The sequence below is a fragment of the Choloepus didactylus genome, chromosome 16, assembly GCF_015220235.1.
Source record: "Choloepus didactylus isolate mChoDid1 chromosome 16, mChoDid1.pri, whole genome shotgun sequence".
Taxonomy (NCBI): Eukaryota; Metazoa; Chordata; class Mammalia; order Pilosa; family Megalonychidae; genus Choloepus; species Choloepus didactylus.
The window spans coordinates 8,190,242-8,207,916 of NC_051322.1; the positions used below are offsets into that span (position 1 = coordinate 8,190,242).

The window sequence follows — 17,675 nt, forward strand, 5'->3', positions numbered from 1 at the left end:
AGCACTTTTCAGTTACTTCAAAATTCTCATCATAATTTTGCACTTTATTCTCTCCTGGGAAACAGATTTATTTGTTTACAAAGTCCTTTGAAGGAACTTCTTTTGTCTAACTTAGGATTTATATAAGCCTTGTAAATTTTGAGTAGCTGTTTTTTAAAAAAGTTGTAATTGTGACTTTTATTAAAGAAAATACATGTGATTCTCTTTGTTTTTCTAAAGATGTGCTTTCCTTTCATTAGAAAAACCCTGATACTGTAGTGCATCTTGTCTAATTTGAATTTGTTGATATTTGAGTAGTAGAATATAGCTTTGTAGTTCTAAACACAGCCTGAAAATCTTGTGTTTAAGAATTCAAAAGAATTCTGGAAAATCCAATAAAACTTCTTTGAAATATTTTAAATGTATTATATAAAAGCTTAATAAATCATGGAGTTTCAATTCCATCAAAGTTAGAGATAAATTATAAGAAATAAATACAACAGAAGGTTTCTGAAGAATTTTATCTCATTCAAAAAGCCTTAAGCTATGCCATCCAATATGGTAGCCATTAGCTAATTTAAATTTTAAATTACTCAAATAAAAAAATAAACCAGTGTCTATGCTTGACTGGTCACATTTTAAGCACTCAGTAGCTACATGGGCTAGTCGTTAGTATAATATATAGTGCATGTATAGAATGTTGCATCATCTCAGAAAGTTCTGTTGGTCAGTGCTGATCAAAAGTGTGATTGATTTGAATTTTTTCAACAACAGTTATCAGAAGACTTTCAGATTGTTCTTCCTTAAATCATATTATTGTCACAATGTCAGTAATATTTTCATGACGATTGGACGTGAAATCTCTTAAGAGTTCATTAAAGCTTCTGAAAGCATTCAGCATCTGTCTTCAAAAGGAAGAGATAAAAGATCTTGTCTTAAAGTGGAAAGTTCTGTTTATTCTCATGAATAACAGTGCAATGTGGAAATTCATCAATCATTTTGGTTTTTCCCCATTTTTTAGTGTGAGTATGAATCTGTAGAGTGCCTTCAAACTGTGGGCCTGATAATTAAGGGGTCTCTCTTTGGAGGTCCAGTGGTTTTCCCAGAACCACTATTTGCCAATATGCTTGCAATGTGAAAAATGACAGTTTTCCTTTAGAATTGTGATTCGTCTTACCCACATTAGATAACTAATCTGAATATAAGACATATAAGAAAATCCCCCTGTAATGACAACCACTGAATTTAAATCAACACTGAAAGATGAGCTAGAAAACCACTTTCTTGTTGGGAAATGACAGGGGCTTGAAGAGGAATAAAAGGAGAGATGGCAGCACGCAATAGTGTAAACTTGGAAGTGGGAGTGAGCTTACAACTGTCAACAGAAATGGAAATGAAATGCAGCATAGATGATTGGCGGAACACTGCAGCAGGTGACATCGCAGGAGAATGTTCCAGGCAGTGGGGACAGCTAATGCCAAGATCTTAAGGCAGAAATGAGATTGCTCTGATCAAGAAACAGGAGCACATCCAAGTGGCTGATTTCATTAAGCCTGGGGAGAGCAAGGGTCAAAATGGTAGTGGAAAAGAAGGGCGATGTGGACAAACAAAGATAAAGAAATAGAAACTAGCTATTTCAGTTTCCAGGAGCTTACAGATTATAAAAATGTTCAAGTGTTGTGATTTGTGACTCAGCCATGAGTGCCTGCCCCTCCCCATCTCTAACTGGATGCTTTACACAATCTGTATCTATAGTCTATGTAATTTATTGTATCTATACCTGTGTCTGTCTGTATCTATCAGTATCCCAAACTCTCCATAAAATTCCAGTTATTGGGCATCTAACTGCCTACCTGACATAAGAGCATAGACCTCTAACAGAAATCTCAAAGCTTTAAAGACCAAACAGAATGTTTTTGAGGCCCCTTTCCAGTAGTCTCCCATTCAAAATATTCCACTCAAATACTTGTGTTCTTGCATCCTCTTTTTCTCTCACACATTTGCATTTAATCCATTAGCAAGTTTTGTCAACTCTACTGTGAAAACACTCTTCAAACTCATCAATTTTCTCTCTTTCTTCTGCTGTTGTCATGGCCCAATGTACCCTGATTCTTGCTGGTAATACTATAACTGCCCTTCTAGTCCCAGCCTCTCTGGCAGTGGGAAATTCTCTAAGGGTCTTTTTACTGGACTCCCTGCTCCCATCACTCCCCCATCCTTCCCCCCACTGAAGCCTAATTGATTATACGCCACCCGATCCCCCATGTGGTTTGTGAGCAAGGTGCTATGTCATGTGTGAGCAAGGGAGCTTGGCACACAGCTGAGACCGGACATAACATCACAGCTGCATATTCAAGAATGGCAGGGGTCTCCCCAAAACAGGTATCAGGAGGGAGAGAGAGAGTCACATTTTCACCAACAGTGAGCCACATGGCTTGGGAATGTGCTCTACCACTGAGAGGGAGGAACTGAACAAAGGTGAGACTGGGGCAGGACACCTGCCTGTCATCCCCGCTAGCCGAGCATCAGAGCAGAAGCTAAGGCTTTCAGGAGAAACTACATGAGGTCCTCACGCAGCTTGGTGGCTCTTCAAAAGGCACTGCACATTCAGATCACCTGTGGAATTCGTCAGGCCAGAGTCTGGCAGTGCATTTGTCTGGGTTTAGGTATTTGGGGTTTTTAAATGTTGCACTTCCAGTAATTACAATAGTCACATCAGTGTTTGGAACTACTGACATAAATCATCTCCTTTTTAATTACATCATCAGGTATAACTGATAATGTTACTTTCCTGTTTATCTTGCATCATTACCTTTATATGATATAGGTTGGTAGACACTGCTGTACCTACTGTAACTATAATTAGATGAAAATTAGCTGGCAGTCATTCTTCTCTCTCCTCCAAAGTGATAAAGTCCAACTTCTGAGGTCACTATACTTTTGCTATTACACTTGGCACCCCAAATGTAGAGTGAGTGAAGATATAATTACTAAATTCCTGGCAAAATCACCCTTTGCTTAATTCCAGGACTGAATTAGAATGATCTTCCAGCAACTGATTTTTATCTGGTCAGATTCTTCATCAAATTCAAATACTGGCATTTGGGATGCAGCAAGGTGAGAAATTAAAAAGCCAAGAATTTGGTATGGGGGATTTCCACTATGTGATGGGCAGCCTCTAAGGAGGTCCCCAATGACCCCTGCCTCCTGGGGTTTGTGTCCTTGTGTGATCCCTTCCTCCTGGGGATGGGCTGGATTTAGCTATTCGCTTCTGATGAAGAGAATATGGCAGAAGTGATGGGACATCCCTTCTGAGGTTAGGTTATAAGAAAAACTGGTTCCCACATTGGGGCACTCCCTTCCCTCTCTCACATTGCTTCTGCTGAGAAGCCACCTGCCAGGGTCTGAGGAGATGGAGAGGCCTGTGGTGAGGGGATGGATGTGCTGACAGCCCAGTGAATGAGCTTAGAAGCAGATCTTTTCCTGACCAGGCTAGGCCTTGGGTGCACCTGCAGCCCAGCCAGTGGCTTGTCTGCTGCCTCATGGGGGACCTTGCTTCAGAGACACCAGCTAAACTGTACCTAGATCCCCGACCCTCAGATGCTGTGGGATAATAAATATTTGTTGTTTTAAACTTCAAGTATTGGGATCATTTTTTATACAGAAACATAACTAATGTCCATCCTATCTGACTAATTAACATTGAATATTATATATTGTTTTCTAGAAGTAATCTTCTCTTTTTGATGCATTGTCGAGATATATATATATATATATTTTGACATCATGCACTGGTAAAGAGGAAAAGCTGATTCAGTGAAATAAGTAGTGCCAGTGTTTACACAGTTCAAACAAGATAGTTTTCATGCATATATTTTTTAGGAAGTTCATGGAAGAAATTTTTTGCACAAAGGGTTGCATGTGAAATTCAAATTAGAAATAGAAAACTTTCTTATTCAGATAACAAGTTTAAAATTGTTAGTTGTTTATCTGTCTTTCTAATATATTTGTATGTATTTATGTATTTACTTACTTATTTGTTCCTTTCTTTATTGAGACCGTGAGAGGAATGAGTTAACACAGCAGGACTGTTTTACTCAATTCTTGCTTATCTTTGTAGTCAGAGCAATGCCAGCAGCAACTGAGCCATGGGAATAGCCACATAGTTACTGACTAGACATGTTATTCTATGTGCCCCCATCGGTGGGTCTGGGCATCAGATGTACCAGTGGTCCATATGTTTAAAGTAAACCTGAAGATTCTCGGTGTGCACCCGGCGCTGGTTTGGAGTCTGCACCATGGCAGATGTCTTAGTTTCTGAGCAGCTATGACAAATACCACACAGTGGGTTTGCTTAAACATTGGAAATTTAATGGCTCGCGATTTTGAAGTTAGAAGTCCAGAATTGAGGGGTTAGCAGGGTGATGCTTTTTCCCCATAGGCTGTTAAGTTCTGGTGCTGTCTGCTGGTGATCCTTGGGGGTTCCTTGGCTTGTGCCCCTGCCTTGCATCACCTGGTGCTGTCCTCTCCTTTCTCTTCTGGGTTTCTGCTGACTTCCCGCTTCCGGCTCTTCCCCCTGGCTCTCTCTGACTATGTCTGAATTTCTTGTGCTTATGAAGGACTCAAGTCACCCAGATTAAGGTCCACCTTCCTTCACTGAAGTCACATCTTCAAGAGATCCTGTTTACAGTGTCTTCTAACAAAGGACTTTCTATGTCTGATGAGAATTCTTAAGCACTGAAATTTGTGACTTAATTTGCAAGATACTTTCTTTATCTTAGAAGGGTATATTTTCTTGTCTCTAGGACAGTTAAAGTAAAGCTTTGTTTAAAAGGTCATTGTTATTCAAACCTGAAAAGAGCTGAAGACTATCATGATAAAATTCCTATTACATATCCTATCAAATATATATTATATAATCTTAAAAGTAATGTACTAAAGGGTCAAGGAATAAAAAAAATATGTGTTCAGATAGTCACCTTCAGTAGCTCTTTGATTTTTAGAATTTTACTGCAGTGCATTCATAATTAATATTCCAGAGAGTGGTATTTTTGTTGCTATAGGCACCAAATTGGAGCAGAAGAAGGAGGGGCTCGCAGCTGTCTGGGTGCCTAGGATAATGAGGAACAAACTTCAGAATGCAGAGATGGATGATTGGAAAACTGCTAAATTACTGCATTTCTGAGAAGGTGCAAATGTGGAAAATAGGTATTCAAAGATGAAAATGTCCATAACATTATCAGAAAATATAAATGTAGAGTAAAGACCTAACTACTCATACCAGTCTGCAACCTCAAGACATAACATAAGGATCGGGGTAATAAGTTCTCAAAATTTCTGAGTTGCAGAAGCAGGATCAGAATGAATATGAAAGGAGACTTCACAAAATACTTGACATTGACTTACCTTGACTATGTACAGGCAGGGTTCATTAAGACTAATTACAATGACTGATTGAATTATCTTAGTTCTTTTAAACATTTTTCTGATCTTCTAATTTTTTTTTCAGAACCATCTATCTTTATACTTTATTATTAGTCCTTTGATGCAGAGTCTCAAAAAATTTGGTATAAACTCAGAATTGTTTCTCTCCATGGAAATCTTTAGTAAAAAGTGAAAAGTTTGTACAATCTGAAAAGAAACCAGAGTATTATCTTCTAATTTTTAAGTAGACAATAGAATACTTGGATATACTTAGCTATCTGTGCTGTTCATTGCTTCCTTTCATCCACAACCAAATGCTCTCAAAGTTGTATCAACATGTCTCCAATATTGTTCCTTAATGAACCCATTTCTCTCTGTTTCACAGACGCTTTCATTTGAGATCATTATGAACCCTTAGCTGGACTGTAGTGAAAGACAGTTTTTAATCCCTGAAGTATCTCTGACTCTTACTCATCTTCTTTTTTACACCTGAAGTTGATATTTGAAGAAGAGAAATGATAGCAAGTCAATAACAGCTCTCCATAATTATTGGACAAAACCAGATATCTAACTGTGTTGAAAATATGCACACTTTGTAGTTTCACTTATCGACGCTTCCTTAATTTTACCCTAGATGCAGGCCATACTTAAGCTTCCTTAAGCTTATCATGCTTTTTTACACTATTACGATTTTGCTTGTTATTTCCTTGTCCTTCCTTCCTTGAATACTTGGCAAATTTTATTTCAAGTATTTCTTCTTACCTGACTTCTCTGTAGTCTTCCCTAATGCCTACTCCTTTTCCTTTTATCCTAAACATAATGTGTTCAGACTTCCACTGATTTTTTTTTAATATTTCTGTTAGCATTCATCTCAATATAATTTAATTATGCAGATACATTTTGTCTTCCTCATTAGACTGTGACCCTGTGCGTGGGTTTGTGTGCCTTTGTATGCCCATTGTTCAGCATGGTATCTAAATTGTGGAAGGTAATACCTATTTTTAAATGCATTACTGCATGCCTAATTTAATTCTAGAGTTGACTCATTCATGACGGAATTGAATTATCTTGATTTCTCACTAGAAGTTAACCCAGTTATTACTTAGCAGTCCCTGTGGGACTTTTGGAGGAAACTTAATAACAGCTTAAGAATATGCAATCATTGCCATTCCAGTCCATTGCTGGTCTTCTCAGTTTCTCACAAAGCAAGTTTGAATCTATTCACTGATGAATTCATTCAACAAATATTTACTGATCACTTACTATGCCTTAAGAAAAATAATCGATGCCTCATGAAGTTTACATTCCAGAGGAGAAAACACAAGTGCTTGAGTACGTATATAACATCAAGATCTATATTAAGTGCTATGAGTCAAACAAGCGGAATAATAAAGTATGTAGGGATGAAGCAAGAGTCATTTTAAATAAAAGAATCATCAGTGCATCCCTAGGGAGGTGACATTTGCGCAAAGACGTGAAAGATGTAAGAGGGAAAGTCATGTGACAATCTGGAGAGAGCATTTCTGATATAGGAATGAGCATGTGCCTTTGGTAGTATCTTAAAGGTTTGGTTCTCTAAAACAGAGCCTGAGATGGGAATTCTTGTTCAAGTGATTAATTTGCTGCATGCTTACAGGAGAAAGGAAGTGAGGGAAGCAAGACAAAGCAGGGGAAGAAAGCTGAAGGAAAAATTGTGGTCTTAGCTAGAAACTAGCTTCAGTTCAATTTGAAGTGGCAGCTCTGTAATGGAAAATATGTCCCAGAATTAGTCCCATCTTGAAGCGTAGAGGCTAGCCATTTGTACTGCTGTATCGACAGTCACTGTTTAAGAATCTGCTTCCAGATTTGGGATTGCTAACCTCTGGGTGAGACAACTCCAGTTTAACTGGAGAAGTGGAGAGCTGTGAGTCTTTAGCCATTTAATTGCAGTTGGGAGGTGGGTGCACAAGGCATAAAGATGGGAATGAATTTAGCTTCTTCAGTGGAAGCCAGGAAGGCAATTTGGCTAGAACAGTAATTCTTAAACTTTGCTGCATATTTGAAACATCTTGGAAACTTAAAAATGCTAATGCCCAGATCACATCACAGATTAATTCAATGAGATTTCCCAAGGATGGTTGGTACCTTTGAATCAGTGGTTTTTAAAATTTCTTACATGATTCCAATGTACAGTCAAATTTGAGAGCCAGTGGACCAGAGTGGAGTTTGGTGTGAGATGAGAGACAGAAAATGCAGAGCAAAGCAGGCTGTAGGGAGGGGTTTTGTGTTTAATATCACTGGAATAGGAAGCCCAGAGATGGTTTTAACCAGGACAGTTATAAGATGTGATTAATGTTTTAACCCCATTCCTTCAACTCTCATGCAGTTAACTGTAAGTTCAATAGTGGAAGCAAGGAGGCCAGTTAGGAATCCACTGCAATAGTAAGAAATGATGGTGACCTGGATTTGGGCGGTGGTGAGATGTGCACAAGTTCACAATGTGCTTTGAATTGAGGGCCAATGAAATCACCTTTGGGCTGAATGTTGGTTATAAGGGAAAGAATAACTCAGTTTTTAAGCATGAGGTACCATTTACTGAGATGGAGAAATGGTGGTTGGGGGCAGATTATTGACAATGAGTTAAGGGTTCACTATTATAGTTATTAGTTATAAGATACCTTTTAGAATTACGAGTGAAGATGCCCATGGTCAGTGAGCTACAGGAGACTAGGGCTCAAGAAATAGTGGAAGTTAGAGATAGAAATGTGGCAATCACTGGTGTTTAAGTGGCATCTAAGGATGAGGGTGATATCACCTCTGGAGTGAGAATTAATATTTAAAAGGGAAGAAGTAAATTCTAGGGCACTCCACATTTTGGAGTTTCTGGAAGAGAATGGATACTAAGTGATTGCAAATGAGATGCCAATGGTTTAGTTGGAAACCTAGCAAGGTGTGGTGTCCCCCAAATCAGATAAAGGAGTTTCTTAAGGAGAAAGGAAAATTTAACTATGCCCAATGCTGCTGAGAAACAAAAGAAATTGGATTTGGCAAAAGGGGTATCGTTTTGACTTTGATAAGAGCAGTTTCAGTGGGATGTGAGAATTACAGCCTAATTTGAATGAAGTGGGAGGAAAATGGGAGATGGTGGTATGTAGCCAGTGAACAAGAAAACCCTTGAAGTATTTTACTATGAAAGGTAGCAGAGAGATGTGATGGTGGCTGTGGGAGTTTGTTCATAATATAATGTGAGATAGCAGACTATTATGTTTTGAATTATCCAATTAAAAATAAAGGTAATATCTATTCTAGACAAGAGATAAATTTTTTAGGATAAAAAAAGTTCAGGCTTCTGGTACAGGCAAGATAATGTAGACTCACTTCTTCCTGCTTCTTCCCAGTAAATTCAATTATACATCCTGAAATAATGCAAGAGGCAGCCAGATGTTAGAGTATGGATACCATATGGTGCGAACTAGAAAGAGACGATGGTGATCAGAAAACTGGGTGCTTGGAATTAAGATGTTGGCAGTATATGGCTATTGGTCAGGGCTAAAGTATTGCATTACCAAAGAAGTGCTTGGGAACAGAAAAGATTGTGGAAGTTAAGAAGCTAGCATTCTGAGTCTATCATACATATGTCTATTGAAATGATGGCAGGCATTGTGCTGGAGAAATAAACAATGAACAACATAATTAGGTGCAAGGTGATTTGGTAGAAAGATCTTTATTACACTCTAGAAAACATATCTTCGTTTCTGTTCTCTGAAAATGAACATAATCATGAGGTCAGACCCATTCTAGTAACACAATTAAGACCACATATGAGGTTTTGAATTTTATTATAGGTAGCTTTTGTTTATAATTCTCCAAGTGCTCCAACTAATACCTTTATTAGGAAGGTTAATTTTCAGTAATTTAATGATTCTTTAATGCAGAAAAACTACTGTTCAGTTCAGAATTGGAGACTTTTTACAAGTTAACAAAGTCTGAAAAATGGATGGATATCATGCTTGTTTTCACTATTTGTCTATCCCTTGTTGCAGAATATAAATGTTAACACATTGTCATATCAAGTGCTCAAGCAGATATTAGATATGCATACTGGAAACGAATGGGGACACATAGTTCTAAAGTGATAATAAACTCATACAATTTTAGAATATTTTCATTTCTTGCCATTCCTGACTGTTTCTTGGCAATTCCCTAGCCTCTGTTTTGTTCTGTAGCATTGCCTTTATATTTTATATATTCCAAATTTTACTGCCTTGCCCTATGCTTTCTGTTCTCTTCCATGCTTCTTTGTCTTTGCACACTGTTCTCATTTTCTGGATTGGAATTACTCTCCTTGTCTGTCTGGCTAACTCATCCTTTCAAGACTCTATAGCATGTGAAACCCTCTCAAGGAATTAGAGTTGACAACTCCCTCCTTTGCATCCCTGGTGCCATTCTATTACACCAACGTGTTATCTTTTGTTATCTTGTTTGTTTTTCTTGTTAGATTCTGACATCCTTAAGACAAAGATCATGTCTTTTTCACCCTTTTCCCTAATACTTAGTACAGTGCATGACACATAGTTGTGGGATTGATGAATGAATGGATGAGCAAATGATAATATTCTTTATCCGAATAATTATTGACATTGAAGTGATCTCATTCAAACATTTGAACTATGTTTACGGGCATTTGGAATTTGTAATGACCAAAGTTAAGAAGAGGAGATTTGTGTGATAAAACATTGGAATTTGGAAAAGTTTTTAAAAAAGACTATAGGTGACATTGTTGATGAATAATCCCACTTTTTAAAAGTAGATCTTCTAAGAAGTATCATTTAAGTTAATGGAAAGAGAGTCTTTCATTAAACTATACACTTTTTGGATGAGTGACCCTGTTTATGGTTACTAAATTGTGAAATATGAATAGAATCCATGAAGGGACAATTTTGTACTTTATCGTAGGCTATCACCAATATAACATTTCTAGTTTGAACGTCTGCTTTCACAAATGATTACAGTAGGGCTCCGTTGCCACCTGAAAGAGACATACATTGTAATTCTTTAGACTCTCAGCTTCATATATAATGTTAATGTATTTACCCCCACCCCCAGAAAAAAAGATCATGATTAGTTACAAAAAGTAGTTATACATCAAATTTCAAATTTTGGGACCCTTTAATTCTACCAGCAACATTGAACCTTTCCTTAGATTTTTTTCCTCCAAGTTGCCCTCCTTCTAATAGGCTCAATAACCCACCTGTAATTTGCTTCATTTCCTTTTCTGTCTCACTCCCCCAGAACCCTATCAGTGTTTTGTGGAATCACCTCCCAAGTAGATTATTTGCACTCACATCCTTTTCCCAGGGTCAGCTTCTGGGGGAGCCCCACTTTTAATAGTCATCCAAGAACTCCAAAGGTAGTGACAATTTAAGTGAATTTTGTAGGCATGAGCAAGACTTTCCCAGGTCATTGAAAAAGTGGCTCCTCAAAAAAGAAGAAATATATTACAAAGTGTAATCAGGATGTCACTTTCAGGGTTCTGCAATTAATTTGGTCATGGAAAGCAATCCTAGGGTTGTGCAAAATAAAACTGTGGGTCTAAGCATAAATTAGACTAAAGAGTCTTGTACATCTTTATAAGGAGGATGGGTTTTAACTCATGCCGAGTAGAAAATTGCATAAAGAACATGTAGTGGAGCAGCATGATCATATTTGTCTTCCTTTGGCTAGATGTAGGGAGACCATCTATGAGAATATGTCTCTAATTTACCCTCCGGAGAATGCAAGAGTGAATGCAGGCAGGGCCACAGATGGCAAAGTGGTGCAGAGACTGAAGGTGTTTTTGGAATTTATAATGAAAAGGACTTTAAATGACTAGATATAGTGGGGGGAATTTGGGAACAAGGGCGGTGTTTAGTTCCTGCTTACGTGGGTGGCAGTAATCCATAGGGGCATGTAATTAAATAGGAAGGATGAGATCAGAAATACACTGGGAAGTAAAGCAGGGTTTGGAGAAAAATGGCAGCAAGTTTTGGACCCCATGGGTTTGAGCTGTTTTTCCATTACTCGAGGAACATTTGGGAGAAAATTTCAGAACATCAATGAAGGGGTCACATCTGTGATATTTCTGAGTGTGGATGGCTCACTTGGCAGAATACTGTAACTAGGGATTTTTATTATTATTTTTACAGGTGTGGGAATGGCTGGGAGGAGTTGTATAGTTTGCTTAAGGCTGGATAAGAAGGGAGCGTGAGACCACCAATTATACATGTAGTAGGAGTAGATGTTAGCTCCAAAAGCCCACAGGTTTTTCACAGTTACAGTGTTATTAAAAATATAATCTATAAAGTGGAGCCTCAATGCATAAGAGGGGTGCTTCTAGGCCCAGCACTGCCACTCGAGAAAGCAGCTCTGCTCTCCTCTGACAGCGGCTTACTGTGCAAGTTCCATTTAAATCATTCCAGGGGAATGGGGAAGTCGTCCTGTTAATAAAAAGAACTACAATAAATAAAATAAATTGAAAACCAATATATTTTTGCATGCTACCATTCAGAGAAGGATGGGAAGAGGTGAGTGAGTAGGATCCTGGGACAGAGAATTAATTAAAGGACCACTCGAGGAGCATGGTCTCATGTAGTGAAAATAAAGCTGTTTGTAGAAAAAATTCTTTTATGATGAAAATAGTTGACAATAAATCATTTATGCCCATATATAAAAACACTTGTTTGCAAAATTGTCTTCTGTCCTCAGTTACTTTTTGTGTATGTACTAGTGGACTTATATAATTGTGTGCATGTGTATGTGTAAGATACAGACCGTGAGAGACAGAGCATGCTAAAAACATGAAATCAAATAATAAGCTATTATGAATAGACTAATGCACTGATAAATCATATTAAATCTGTCTGGGATTCAATAAAAATTAACAATGCTCATTGAAACATTTAAACTGAAAATCTTAGGGCTAGTAATGAAGTGAAGATGCTGTTGTATTTATTTCTTAGCAGGTGATCTGGTTGTGTTGCCTCACGAATGTTAAATAATTTTGCCATTACAGAGAAAGATATGAGGACTTCATTTTTCACAGGAAACAGACTGATTATTCAAATTGGATACCACAGCACATTATTGCAACCCTTGATTATCTTTCATCTCATTAAAAAGCTGTTGAAAAATAATTTATTATTTAGTTGCTAATAGATGATAAAAATTCATTTTTGCTAATGGCACAATCAAATTATATTTTATTGCTCAGTTTTTACTGGTCTTGATAAGAGGACAGTAGATTAATTATAGCTCTATACCACCATCTCAGGAACAAAGGAAATTATACCTGCTGAACTTGGTCCTATTTAGATGAAACAGATTTTGCTGTATTTTAAGGAAATGATATCTAAAAACCGGAAAGTACATATTAACAATTCTAGGACCTTACATTTCTTCTAGTAGGGGATTCATAGAGAAAAATGGCATTAAATTATTCTTAACAAATACAGTGAGACTCAATATTCTTACCCATATATTACTCTGCAAACTAGACTCAACTTACAAAAAGTAAAACAAGAACAAAAAGTAGCTTGTTTATTTCTTTAATGTAATAAAAGCAAAACCTTTGAAAGGTGGGTTCTAAAGAGAAATGGGTGAGAGGCGGCCTCCACTGCTATTTTCTGAGATTCACCTTCCTGGAATCTCCCGTTTATTATCCATACCTCCTCTGCAGGGCTCTCGGGGAAGGTGCTGCTACTGAAATGTTCCTGCAAAGCCACGGGCACACTAAGCCTGCTTTAATTCTCCTTGGTATCAAAGAGGCCAGGCTGGAATGTATAAACACATTTGTCCTCGATGGAAAGGAATAAAGAATGCTACCGACAAATAGTGCGTGTCTCTCTCTTGCTGGGCCGTCCCTCTTGGTGAGTCACTTGCAGGGGGCAGGTAATGGCTCCAAAGCTGGCCACGCCCTAGTCCCGGTGTTATATCTGTGAACAGGTTAACAGTATATGGCAAAAGGGAATTAAGGTTGCAGATAAAGTTAAGGTTGCTAATGAGTGAATCTTAAAATAGGGGAGTTATCCTGGACTATCCGAGTGGGCCAAACTTATTGCCTAAGTCATTAAAAATGGAAGAAGGTGGCTGAAGTATAGGGCAGAGAGGGACAAGCTGAGAACCACCAGGCTTCTGCTGCTGGCAAGAAACGTGGGCAATTTCTAGAAGCCAGAAAAGGTAAAGAAACAATTGGATTTTCTCCTAGAGCCTCCATAATGACATCTTAATTTTAACCCAGTGAGAGCTACATTGGATCCCAACCCACAGGACTGTAGGATAATAAATATGTGTTTAAACTATGATATTTGTGGTCACATTCACAGCAGCATTAGAAAACCAATACCTGTCTGTCCTCTACTACTATAGGGTACTCAAGGTGAGGTTTGGAGAGCAGTTGAATATATAAAGTCCTTCGTTTGAGTTATTTTTTCTGTGATCATGCTGCTTAGCAAACAGACCCCTTACCTCAGGGTCTAGCAACAACAAATAATTAATTTATGCCCTGCTGGATCTCTGAGCTCCTGGGGTGGGTCTGGTTCAGGCTTCCTCCCGGTTCCTCATTCGAGGACTCAGATTGAGGCCCAGGAGGCACCTTAGGAAGGGGCTGCCCTGGTGAGATGGGAGTGCAGGGAGAGAAGCACAAATGCACGGTGCCTCTTAATGTCCTAGCTTGGAACTGGCACTTGAATCTCCCTCCTATATTCCAGTGGTCAAAGTAAGAAATGACAAAGTCTAACATAAGTGGAATAGAGAAGTGAGCTGTGATGAGGTCAGGGAGGAAAGAAGGAATCATGGACAAAGAGTAGAATCTACCCATCCATCTTCTGAATCCATTTCCTCTGGGACACAGAGTTTTTTTTGCAAAAAAGCAACACTGGGAATTTGCTTTGGAGAAAACTATCAGCAACCCATGGCTATGAAGCAGAAAATTGGGGGAAAGAGGGGATGTTGGGAACAGCTCAAGTTGGCACAGGCAATAATGGGATTTATATTATATTACATTTATAATTATATATTATTTCTAATATAATATAATATAATATAAATATATATAATTATAAATATAATATATTATATTTATAATTATATTGTATTTCTATAGGAAATATAAAAATAATACAAAACCCAACAAAAATTGGTCTGTTGTTTATTATCACCGTGGGCCAGCAATTCTAAACAATATCAGTGATAAAATGATTTTTCCTGCCAGGGTGGACTTCTCCCCTCTCTTTGGTACATTGCTGGTAGTATGGCCTCAAAACAGGATTTCTACAGTTCAGTAATGATTAACGTAAAATTTGCATGACATGCACTTGTGCTTTATACAAAAAGGGCATTATTTTGCTCTACATTGGTTTGTAGCTCAGAATATAATTTTCAGAAATAAATGGAATGATTTTGCTGAATGATGAATGACATATCATAATTACTTTAAAACAAAAGAGAAATGGATTAAACACCAAAACAAAAAAATCTTAAAGGAAAAATATTTTGTTTAAGAAAGTTATACAATTTTACATGTGTTATCTCTGCATAGAAAATGTTTCTAGGGACATATTTTCTAGTATTTTCAAAAGTCTTCTTTCAAATATTACAAACAAAAGAACTTAGAGCAACCATTCTTGTAATTTTTATAAAATTCAAACATTATATGTGTTCTCCCTAATTTTCAGCATTGTCATTTTTCCTTCATTAATTCACTCCATATTTTTCTTTATCACTTAAACCAATTATGATAATTAGTTCATTTTCATAGTTTTAATCTTTCCTTTCAACCACAAATAAGGCAGCTATGGGTGATTGTTTAAAGAACTACTCAATCAATAGTTTCCTACTTCCTTTTCCATTTTTAAATAGCCTGAAATCCATAATCAAGTCTTGTAGCATTTTATTTTCTGCAATTATTTTTACTTTGTCACTTGTTCATAGCATTCATACTCATTCAACAAAGTAAATATTCTAGATATTATTTTTTTCACATATTTTTGCTGGCATATACAATATAAACAGAGATAAAATACTTTTTCCCTTTTTTTCTACTTTAACATATTTTATTTCATATATTTCATTATACTCAGAAAACTTTTTCAAATTTAGGAACCATTTAGTGGTTTGTATTTTTCAGTAGGATTTTGTTAAACAATAAGTAAGATTATGGTATTGTGATGCTTCTAATACAAAAGGAGGAAAATGCTTCATAGCACTGGAAATAATCAGAAATATTTAAGGTGCTAGAAAAGCAGCTAGAAAAAAATTAACATAATTTTTAGACACTACCTAAGGCCATTTGATGTTGTGAGAAAAACAGTTGAGGCAAACATTCTTAAAAAAATTCCAAATAGCTTTTTGGAATTCCAGTTTCAGCTCTGACATTTAATGAGGTTGGAAGTTGTAATTCCCATCCTTCCCACAAGAAAAACCTGAACACACTGAAATGCACTGGCTTTTCTTGGGCCTATTAGAAAATTGAGTTTGCGGGGCCGACCAGCACCCCAGCATCTGGAGAAGCATGTACATCCGAGATACACAGCTGCGGTCTGATGACTTTGAGCAGAAGCTGCAGGAATCATAAACTGTAGGAACACCTACATGGTGACTTTGACAAATTGAAAGAAGCAGAGAAACTACTGGGGCCCCAGTTTTTGAAGAGGGCTCTTCGCTTTCATGGGTTTTACCTCTAGAAACTATATGAAGTTCAAAGCCTGAAGACAAGAAAAAGATGCCCAGAGCTGCTTCCTAAGGAAGGCCACTCTCCAGGGGAAAAGGTTGGGCCAGAGCCTTACCCCACGGTGGGGACATGCCTCCCCTACAGGACAGCCCCCCTGTCTCAACTAAGGTAGAGAAAACAGACACAGTCAACAGGGGTCAGTGCTTCCAGTAAACAGAGAGACACTCTGTGGTCAGAAGGAATACAGTCCGGCCAGAATATGGTGTATCACTGGAGGAACACTTGGGAAGGTCACAGCCCAGAGACACAGGCCCACTTGGACATGGACATTTAATCCAAAGCCTATCAAATGCTCCACACACCCCTCACCAGGGTACAACCGGGCTCCAGTGTGATACAATGGATTACAGCTCAGAGTGCTGCAGGCACAGGCTCACGTATTTGTAGAGATGTAGGAAGCCCAAAGTCGAAAGGAGACAGACACAAGTACACTAGCGGAATTCAAAGGCTCCAGCAGCTACAGCTGCAGCAAATAACATAAGCCCTGTCCAGATCAGCATAGGAGCTTACACTAAAGGCACATTTACTTCCGTTTGTATTGTGATACATGTCCAACTCTCAACAGCTACAGAAGGTAATGAGGCATGCCAAAAGGCAAGGAAAAATAGCAGTGTGCAGAAACAATCATCGGAACCAGACTGACTCAGGATACAGATATTGGATTTATCAGATGGGGAATTTAAAATAACTGTGATAACTGTTAAGGATTCTATTGATAAAAAAGTGAACTGTTTAAAGTAATAATACAAAGTACTTGGCGACTACAGCGTAAGGTTGATTGGGATGACGAGAGCAAGGCCACAGGGGTGGGAGGGAAGGATTGGGAATTGGGAATGCTCTGAGTTACTACCACATGTGAAGCATATGGTGTTGTTTGGAGGTGGACTTAGACTCGCTAAAAATGTGTATCATAAACTCTAGGACAACCTCCAATTTTTTAAGAGAAGTATAATTGATATGCTAAGAGAGGAGAAAAAATAAAATTATATAATATTCTCAATTAAACCCCAAGAAAGAAGAAAAGATGGAGAGGCAAAGAAACAAAGGACAAAGATAATGAATAGAAAACAGCTCTGGCCATTGTAGGTATCAATCAAACACTTTCAATCATCACTTTAAAGCAAAATGGTCTAAATAAAGATAAACCTTGGAGATGTTGCAGGTTCCATTCCAGACCGTCACAATGAAGCAAATATCACAGTAAATTGAGTCATGAAATTTTTGGTTCCCAAGGCCATATAACAGTTGTGTTTACATTATACTGTAGTCTGTTAAGTATGCATAAGCATTATGTCTAAAAAATGCACTTATCTTAATTTAAAAATACTTTATTGCTAAAATTTGCAAACCTTCATCTGAGCCATCAGTGAGTTGTAATATTTTTGCTGGTGGAAGTTCTTGTGTCAATGTTGATGGCTGCTGACTAAGCAGGGTGGTGGTTGCTAAATCCTTCCCTCCCACCCCCGTAGCCTTGCTCTCCTCATCCCGTTCAACCTCACACTGTAGTCGCCAAGTACTTTATATTATT

The 17,675-nt window shown here is 37.8% G+C and overlaps 1 non-coding gene across 1 annotated transcript; it reads right to left on the reverse strand.

Annotated features, from left to right (window-relative positions):
* Window positions 1-5,514: 5,514 nt before the first annotated feature.
* On the reverse strand, window positions 5,515-5,630 carry LOC119511911. Its single transcript, XR_005212259.1, has one exon. It is a non-coding gene; the product is annotated as a U5 spliceosomal RNA (small nuclear RNA).
* Window positions 5,631-17,675: the final 12,045 nt, after the last annotated feature.